The sequence below is a fragment of the Oncorhynchus keta genome, chromosome 28, assembly GCF_023373465.1.
Source record: "Oncorhynchus keta strain PuntledgeMale-10-30-2019 chromosome 28, Oket_V2, whole genome shotgun sequence".
Classification (NCBI taxonomy): Eukaryota; Metazoa; Chordata; class Actinopteri; order Salmoniformes; family Salmonidae; genus Oncorhynchus; species Oncorhynchus keta.
Genome location: NC_068448.1, coordinates 78,328,204 through 78,337,808, shown reverse-complemented (window position 1 = coordinate 78,337,808; position 9,605 = coordinate 78,328,204). Strand labels below are relative to the sequence as shown.

General features: G+C 44.8%; 1 protein-coding gene and 1 long non-coding RNA gene across 6 annotated transcripts in view; one reads left to right on the top strand and one right to left on the bottom strand.

Moving 5' to 3' along the window:
• Positions 1 to 440: 440 nt before the first annotated feature.
• LOC118382809 (nuclear receptor coactivator 2-like) overlaps positions 441 to 9,605 on the top strand; it is a 248,574-nt gene continuing 239,409 nt past the window's right edge. The window contains exon 1 of the mRNA XM_052484032.1: positions 441 to 705. The gene's annotated coding sequence lies outside the window, so the exon portion shown is untranslated. The remainder of the gene's footprint in view (positions 706 to 9,605) is intronic.
• LOC127912931 (uncharacterized) lies at positions 5,142 to 6,652 on the bottom strand. 5 transcript variants are annotated; one of them, XR_008084141.1, is made up of 6 exons: positions 6,353 to 6,648; positions 5,844 to 5,980; positions 5,653 to 5,671; positions 5,560 to 5,592; positions 5,437 to 5,507; positions 5,142 to 5,324 (listed from the first exon to the last, which is right to left on the bottom strand). It is a non-coding gene; the product is annotated as an uncharacterized LOC127912931 (long non-coding RNA). The 5 variants fall into 5 exon arrangements; XR_008084142.1 differs by having other exon boundaries at positions 5,437 to 5,592; positions 5,844 to 5,928; positions 6,353 to 6,652; XR_008084143.1 differs by lacking the exon at positions 5,437 to 5,507 and having other exon boundaries at positions 5,142 to 5,343.

The following is a 9,605-nucleotide window of genomic DNA, read 5'->3' as shown; positions in this document are numbered from 1 at the left end:
GTGTGTGTGTGTGTGTGGTAGTGTGTGTGGTAGTGTGTGTGGTAGTGTATGTGTGTGTGTGTGTGTGTGTGTGTGTGTGTGTGTGGGTGGTGTGTGTGTGTGTATGGTAGTGTGTGTAGTGTGTGGTAGTGTGTGTATGGTAGTGTGTGTGTGGTAGTGTGTGTGTGTGTGTGTGTGTGTGTGTGTGTGTAGTGTGTGTATGGTAGTGTGTGTGTGGTAGTGGTAGTGGTAGTGTGTGTGTGGGGTAGTGTGTGTATGGTAGTGGTAGTGTGTGTGTGTGTGTGTGTGTGTGTGTGTGGTAGTGTGTGTGGTAGTGTATGTGTGTGTGTGTGGTGTGTGTGTGTGTGTGTGTGTATGGTAGTGTGTGGTAGTGTGTGTATGGTAGTGTGTGTGTGGTAGTGTGTGTGTGTGTGTGTGTGTGTGTGTGTGTGTGTGTGTGTGTGTGTGTGTGTGTGTGTGTGTGTGTGTGTGTGGTAGTGTGTGTATGGTAGTGTGTGTGTGGTAGTGTGTGTATGGTAGTGGTAGTGTGTGTGTGGGGGAAGGCTTGTTAGCGAGATAAACAAGCAGCCAGCAGCACAGAGCAGTCGGAGGAACATGGCGGCAGCACAGTCAGCTAGCAGTATGTCTGTTTCCCCTCAACGGAAGGTCAGACCGGGTTTAACACACGGGATTTAACACAACACAAGCGACGGAAAGTTACACGTCGTAAGTACACCTGTGGGCTTTGGTTGTTTTTGCTGTGTGCGCGTGTGGTTTTTTGGTGTGAAATTCGTGCCCACATTTCGTGAGTGATTCAATCTCGGTTGTGTGATGCAGTATTGATTAGCTTGGTTAGCCTGCTATGCGACTGCCAGCTACATGTTATACCTTCACACTTTACTGACTTCCTAAGTTGTTCCCTTGCAATTCTTGGCCCATTTTCACCAGTCGGTTTAAGGGCCTTGGCAGATATACAGTGCTTTTATTTTTTTTGGTTTGTTTGTTGCATGTGTAACAAATGCATTGTGCACCGGGGAATATGTAGTATTTCTGACTGTGCTTGTTGTTCAGAGACTGAAGTTCACCGATTTCAATCGCGCTGATCTTCCAAGACTAGAAACTATTTATCTATCTACACCAGTGGACACAATGTTTTCAGACACCCTCTCCGTGGCTAGTAAACTGTTTGTTTGGTTGTTCATCCTGAATCACACTTACCTAACTATATAAATGACAAAAGGTAAACTAATTGGTTTCACGCAATTCTCCCTTATATCAGTGACTTTGAAGTCAGCTTTCTTTCTGCACGGTATATGGTTGCTTTGATGCAATGTCGCTCGGTGGCAAAGCTGCAACGTTACAACAGCGGTGTCCCGTTTCCCCAACAGCGGTGTGCAACTGACACTGATGCTGAGTTCCTCTGGACTCTCACCAAGTCAGTCTAGTGATACATTTTGTGAAATATCCCCCAAATTGCTTGTCTTTTCTCTCTCCGTGGGGGGCAGTAAATACACACACAAAATGTTAACCAAAAATGTGCCTTGCTTATTACATATCAGACTGATGCTAACAGTCTCGCTGTAAAATAGTCTCTACTTGTTGAAGAAAAGGATATTTGACTTGACCAGTTGTCAGTGCTTTTACCGGGATGGTGGAGGAGAACAAATATACACAGTCATTTTTATTTTTTTATTTTACCAGGTCAGTTAAGAACATATTCTTATTTTCAATGACGGCCTGGCCAGTGAACTGCCTTGTTCAGGGGCAGAACGACAGATTTGTACCTTGTCAGCACGGGGATTTGAACTTGCAACCTTTCGGTTACTTTCGGTCCAACGCTCTAACCACTAGGCTACTCTGCCGCCCCATATTGGACCTGCAAGGTAAGTGGTCTGTTTAATAGAGGGTCGTATAAACTTTGCTTTTATATATATATATATATATATATATATATATAGAGAGAGAGAGAGATTTTTCTTACAGGTAACATTACCACATCTCCTGTCTGAAATGGGTACAAGGGAGTCAATAGTACTATGTACATTTTAGGAGGATGAAGCGGGTTTTTCGAAAGACCGATTTTTTTACAATCTACCCCCAGCGAGGGTGTTACAGTGGTGGACGTCATGTCTCACTGAACCTGTTTTACATCAAGGAGCTGATTGTACATGGTACCAGGCACACCTCCCCTTTTCACGGAGTTGTGCAATTTCATTTTATTGCTGTTTTGTTGTGGTCTGCTGAGTCGGCCTACTTTCCATGTTTCATATGAGACACTCGCCTCATATGAATCCTTAGTATTGATTTTAATGAACATATCTGTAAGGTCCCTCAGTCGATCGGTGAATTTCATACACAGATTAAACCACAAAGACCAGGGAGGTTTTCCATTGCCTTGCAAAGAAGGGCACCTATTGGTAGATGGAGAAAAATAAAATGAAACAGACATTTAGTATCCCTTTGAGCATGGTGAAGTTATTAATTACACTTTGGAATGGTATCTCAATACACCCAGTCACTACAATGATACAGGCGTCCTTCCTAACTCAGTTGCCGGAGAGGAAGGAAACCACTCAGGGATTTTCACCATGAGGCCAATGAGAACTTTAAAACGGTTACAGAGTTTAATGTCTGTGATTGGAGACAACTGAGGATGGATCAACAGCATTGTAATTACTCCACAATACTAACCTAAATGACAGAGTGAAAAGAAAGAAGCAAAAGTACAAAACAAATTTGGAAACTCATTGAACAACAGATAGTAAAAAAACAACATCTAAATGAATCGACTATCCTATATCTGAGAAATAGAAGAAAGACCAGGATGATCTGAATCGACTATCCTATATCTGAGAAATAGAAGAAAGACCAGGATGATCTGAATCGACTATCCTATATCTGAGAAATAGAAGAAAGACCAGGATGATCTGAATCGACTATCCTATATCTGAGAAATAGAAGAAAGACCAGGATATCTGAGAAATAGAAGAAAGACCAGGATGATCTGAATCGACTATCCTATATCTGAGAAATAGAAGAAAGACCAGGATGATCTGAATCGACTATCCTATATCTGAGAAATAGAAGAAAGACCAGGATGATCTGAATCGACTATCCTATATCTGAGAAATAGAAGAAAGACCAGGAAGACTATCCTATATCTGAGAAATAGAAGAAAGACCAGGATGATCTGAATCGACTATCCTATATCTGAGAAATAGAAGAAAGACCAGGATGATCTGAATCGACTATCCTATATCTGAGAAATAGAAGAAAGACCAGGATGATCTGAATCGACTATCCTATATCTGAGAAATAGAAGAAAGACCAGGATGATCTGAATCGACTATCCTATATCTGAGAAATAGAAGAAAGACCAGGATGATCTGAATCGACTATCCTATATCTGAGAAATAGAAGAAAGACCAGGATGATCTGAATCGACTATCCTATATCTGAGAAATAGAAGAAAGACCAGGATGATCTGAATCGACTATCCTATATCTGAGAAATAGAAGAAAGACCAGGATGATCTGAATCGACTATCCTATATCTGAGAAATAGAAGAAAGACCAGGATGATCTGAATCGACTATCCTATATCTGAGAAATAGAAGAAAGACCAGGATGATCTGAATCGACTATCCTATATCTGAGAAATAGAAGAAAGACCAGGATGATCTGAATCGACTATCCTATATCTGAGAAATAGAAGAAAGACCAGGATGATCTGAATCGACTATCCTATATCTGAGAAATAGAAGAAAGACCAGGATGATCTGAATCGACTATCCTATATCTGAGAAATAGAAGAAAGACCAGGATGATCTGAATCGACTATCCTATATCTGAGAAATAGAAGAAAGACCAGGATGATCTGAATCGACTATCCTATATCTGAGAAATAGAAGAAAGACCAGGATGATCTGAATCGACTATCCTATATCTGAGAAATAGAAGAAAGACCAGGATGATCTGAATCGACTATCCTATATCTGAGAAATAGAAGAAAGACCAGGATGATCTGAATCGACTATCCTATATCTGAGAAATAGAAGAAAGACCAGGATGATCTGAATCGACTATCCTATATCTGAGAAATAGAAGAAAGACCAGGATGATCTGAATCGACTATCCTATATCTGAGAAATAGAAGAAAGACCAGGATGATCTGAATCGACTATCCTATATCTGAGAAATAGAAGAAAGACCAGGATGATCTGAATGACTATCCTATATCTGAGAAATAGAAGAAAGACCAGGATGATCTGAATCGACTATCCTAGAAGAAAGACCAGGATATCTCGACTATCCTATATCTGAGAAATAGAAGAAAGACCAGGATGATCTGAATCGACTATCCTATATCTGAGAAATAGAAGAAAGACCAGGATGATCTGAATCGACTATCCTATATCTGAGAAATAGAAGAAAGACCAGGATGATCTGAATCGACTATCCTATATCTGAGAAATAGAAGAAAGACCAGGATGATCTGAATCGACTATCCTATATCTGAGAAATAGAAGAAAGGCCAGGATGATCTGAAGATTTTAATATATATATTTTTTTAACATGAATTTAACCCCTTATTTTAGTGCCTAAAATATCTCCATAAATACTTCCATTATTTTAATTTTTTTTAAACTGTCACCGGGGACCTTGTGGGGCTTGATGAGGTCATATTGGTGTCCAAACTGTTCAGACACGACACGCAGAGGTTGACAGAAGATGGCTGTACCGACTTCAGACACGAGTCCTGTGAAGCTTGTAGGGGTCGTAGAGCAAAACGGAGAACACCGTTGTATTCGCAAGAGTCATAATAGTTATATATATATATATGCTCTAGTTCTCCCACCTTTTCACCGCAGATGTGGAAGGGCGATATCGGCAGATGTTGTGGTTTGAGACACAGCCCATGCAGAAACCCCACATGGAGTATCTCTCTCTACCTTAAACAGACAGATTTTGATGGGGATTTTTTAGTATTATCTTAATTAGGTTCCCGCTGGAGCTGCGGACATTAGGAGAAGGGTTAAGGAGAAGGGTTAAGGAGAAGGGTTAAGGACTGGGGAGTTTTTCAGGATAAAAAAATCTACTGAATGGAGCTAAGCACAGGCAAAACCTGATTCATTCACCTTTCAGCTGGACAACAACCTAAAACACATCTACACTGGGAGATGAATTCACCTTTCAACAGGACAATAACCTAGAACACATCTACACTGGGAGATGAATTCACCTTTCAGCAGGACACTAACCTAGAACACATCTACACTGGGAGATGAATTCACCTTTCAGCAGGACAATAACCTAGAACACATCTACACTGGGAGATGAATTCACCTTTCAACAGGACAATAACCTAAAACACATCTACACTGGGAGATGAATTTACCTTTCAACAGGACAATAACCTAAAACACAAGGCCAAATCTACACTGGGAGATGAATTCACCTTTCAGCAGGACAATAACCTAGAACACATCTACACTGGGAGATGAATTCACCTTTCAGCAGGACAATAACCTACAACACATCTACACTGGGAGATTAATTCACCTTTCAGCAGGACAATAACCTAGAACACATCTACACTGGGAGATGAATTCACCTTTCAGCAGGACAATAACCTAGAACACAAGGCCAAATCTACACTGGGAGATGAATTCACCTTTCAACAGGACAATAACCTAAAACACAATGCCACATCTACACTGGGAGATGAGTTCACCTTTCAACAGGACAATAACCTAAAACACAAGGCCACATCTACACTGGGAGATGAATTCACCTTTCAGCAGGACAATAACCTAAAACACATCTACACTGGGAGATGAATTCACCTTTCAGCAGGACAATAACCTAGAACACATCTACACTGGGAGATGAATTCACCTTTCAGCAGGACAATAACCTAGAACACATCTACACTGGGAGATGAATTCACCTTTCAGCAGGACAATAACCTAGAACACATCTACACTGGGAGATGAATTCACCTTTCAGCAGGACAATAACCTAAAACACATCTACACTGGGAGATGAATTCACCTTTCAGCAGGACAATAACCTAAAACACATCTACACTGGGAGATGAATTCACCTTTCAGCAGGACAATAACCTAGAACACATCTACACTGGGAGAGGAATTCACCTTTCAACAGGACAATAACCTAGAACACATCTACACTGGGAGAGGAATTCACCTTTCAGCAGGACAATAACCTACAACATATCTACACTGGGAGATGAATTCACCTTTCAGCAGGACAATAACCTAAAACACAAGGCCACATCTACACTGGGAGATGAATTCACCTTTCAACAGGACAATAACCTAAAACACATCTACACTGGGAGATGAATTCACCTTTCAGTAGGACAATAACCTAAAACACATCTACACTGGGAGATGAATTCACCTTTCAGTAGGACAATAACCTAGAACACATCTACACTGGGAGATGACTTCACCTTTCAGCAGGACAATAACCTAGAACACATCTACACTGGGAGATGAATTCACCTTTCAGCAGGACAATAACCTAGAACACATCTACACTGGAGTTGCTTACCAGGAAGCCAGTGAATGTTCCTGAGTGTCCCGAGTTACAGTTTTGACTTAAATCTACTTGGAAATCTATGGAAAGACCTGAAAAATGGTTGACTAGCCATGATCAACAACTGATTTTGACAGAGCTTGAAGAATTTGGAAAGTAATAACGGGAGCTCAGATGTTGTCTCTCAGTGAATGAAGGTTTTCTGACGTGGACTACACTTCCGCTTTGCTCACAGTCACCATGACTACGTCCCAAAACGACACCCTATTCCCTACGTAGTGCACTACTGGCACCCTATTCCCTACGTAGTGCACTACTGGCACCCTATTCCCTACGTAGTGCACTACTGGCACCCTATTCCCTACGTAGTCCACTACTGGCACCCTATTCCCTACGTAGTCCACTACTGGCACCCTATTCCCTACGTAGTGCACTACTGGCACCCTATTCCCTACGTAGTGCACTACTGGCACCCTATTCCCTACGTAGTGCACTACTGGCACCCTATTCCCTACGTAGTGCACTACTGGCACCCTATTCCCTACGTAGTGCACTACTGGCACCCTATTCCCTACGTAGTGCACTACTGGCACTCTATTCCCTACGTAGTGCACTACTGGCACCCTATTCCCTACGTAGTGCACTACTGTCACCCTATTCCCTACGTAGTGCACTACTGGCACCCTATTCCCTACGTAGTGCACTACTGGCACTCTATTCCCTACGTAGTGCACTACTGGCACTCTATTCCCTACGTAGTGCACTACTGGCACCCTATTCCCTACGTAGTGCACTACTGGCACCCTATTCCCTACGTAGTGCACTACTGGCACCCTATTCCCTACGTAGTCCACTACTGGCACCCTATTCCCTACGTAGTCCACTACTGGCACCCTATTCCCTACGTAGTCCACTACTGGCACCCTATTCCCTACGTAGTCCACTACTGGCACCCTATTCCCTACGTAGTGCACTACTGGCACCCTATTCCCTACGTAGTGCACTACTGGCACTCTATTCCCTACGTAGTGCACTACTGGCACCCTATTCCCTACGTAGTGCACTACTGGCACCCTATTCCCTACGTAGTGCACTACTGGCACCCTATTCCCTACGTAGTCCACTACTGGCACCCTATTCCCTACGTAGTCCACTACTGGCACCCTATTCCCTACGTAGTGCACTCCTGGCACCCTATTCCCTACGTAGTGCACTACTGGCACCCTATTCCCTACGTAGTGCACTACTGGCACTCTATTCCCTACGTAGTGCACTACTGGCACCCTATTCCCTACGTAGTGCACTACTGGCACCCTATTCCCTACGTAGTGCACTACTGGCACCCTATTCCCTACGTAGTGCACTACTGGCACCCTATTCCCTACGTAGTGCACTACTGGCACCCTATTCCCTACGTAGTGCACTACTGGCACCCTATTCCCTACGTAGTGCACTACTGGCACCCTATTCCCTACGTAGTCCACTACTGGCACCCTATTCCCTACGTAGTGCACTACTGGCACCCTATTCCCTACGTAGTGCACTACTGGCACCCTATTCCCTACGTAGTCCACTACTGGCACCCTATTCCCTACGTAGTGCACTACTGGCACCCTATTCCCTACGTAGTGCACTACTGGCACCCTATTCCCTACGTAGTGCACTACTGGCACCCTATTCCCTACGTAGTGCACTACTGGCACTCTATTCCCTACGTAGTGCACTACTGGCACCCTATTCCCTACGTAGTGCACTACTGGCACCCTATTCCCTACGTAGTGCACTACTGGCACCCTATTCCCTACGTAGTCCACTACTGGCACCCTATTCCCTACGTAGTCCACTACTGGCACCCTATTCCCTACGTAGTGCACTACTGGCACCCTATTCCCTACGTAGTGCACTACTGGCACCCTATTCCCTACGTAGTGCACTACTGGCACCCTATTCCCTACGTAGTGCACTACTTTAGACCAGGGACCGTAGGGAATAGGGTGCCATTTGTAATGCAGACACTGACTCATCAGCGATGGGGTAGTCGTTGTGGGCTCAGTTATGGGTAGCGAGAGGGGAAACTGTGGGGATGGGATTTATTTATATCAGTACGTTTTAATGGCTTTTTGTCGTCAAATGTCGTCAATGCTTTTCAGCAACGTGTAATAGGCTATTGGTTGATGGATTTGTGCCTGTATTTGGTTTGATACTAATGGAACAAAGCTCTCTAGCTGATAACGGCAATAGTGTTTTTGTGCACTTTTCAACTTTTGAAATGCGTCACTGTTTTCTGAGAGCGTTCTCACCCTGGGTCATATTCATTAGTGCAAACCGTAGCAAAACGCTCTGCTGTGTGAGTACGGCCCAGGGACTCCATGCTGTGCTGTGCTGTACTGTGTGAGTACGGCCCAGGGACTCCATGCTGTGCTGTGCTGTGTGAGTACGGCCCAGGGGCTCCACACTGTGTGAGTACGGCCCAGGGACTCCGTGCTGTGTGAGTACGGCCCAGGGACTCTGTGCTGTGCTGTGCTGTGCTGTGTGAGTACGGCACAGGGACTCCACGCTGTGCTGTGTGAGTACGGCCCAGGGGCTCCACACTGTGAGAGTACGGCCCAGGGACTCTGTGCTGTGTGAGTACGGCCCAGGGACTCCGCTGTGTGAGTACGGCCCAGGGACTCCACGCTGTGCTGTGTGAGTACGGCCCAGGGACTCCACGCTGTGCTGTGTGAGTACGGCCCAGGGACTCCACGCTGTGTGAGTACGGGCCAGGGACTCCACCCTGTGTGAGTACGGCCCAGGGACTCCACCCTGTGTGAGTACGGCCCAGGGACTCCACCCTGTGTGAGTACGGCCCAGGGACTCCACACTGTGCTGTGTGAGTAGGCCCAGGGACTCCATGCTGTGCTGTGTGAGTACGGCCCAGGGACTCCACGCTGTGTGAGAACGGCCCAGGGACTCCACGCTGTGCTGTGTGAGTACGGCCCAGGGACTCCACCCTGTGTGAGTACGGCCCAGGGACTCCACGCTTTGCTGTGTGAGTACGGCCCAGGGACTCCACGCTTTGCTGTG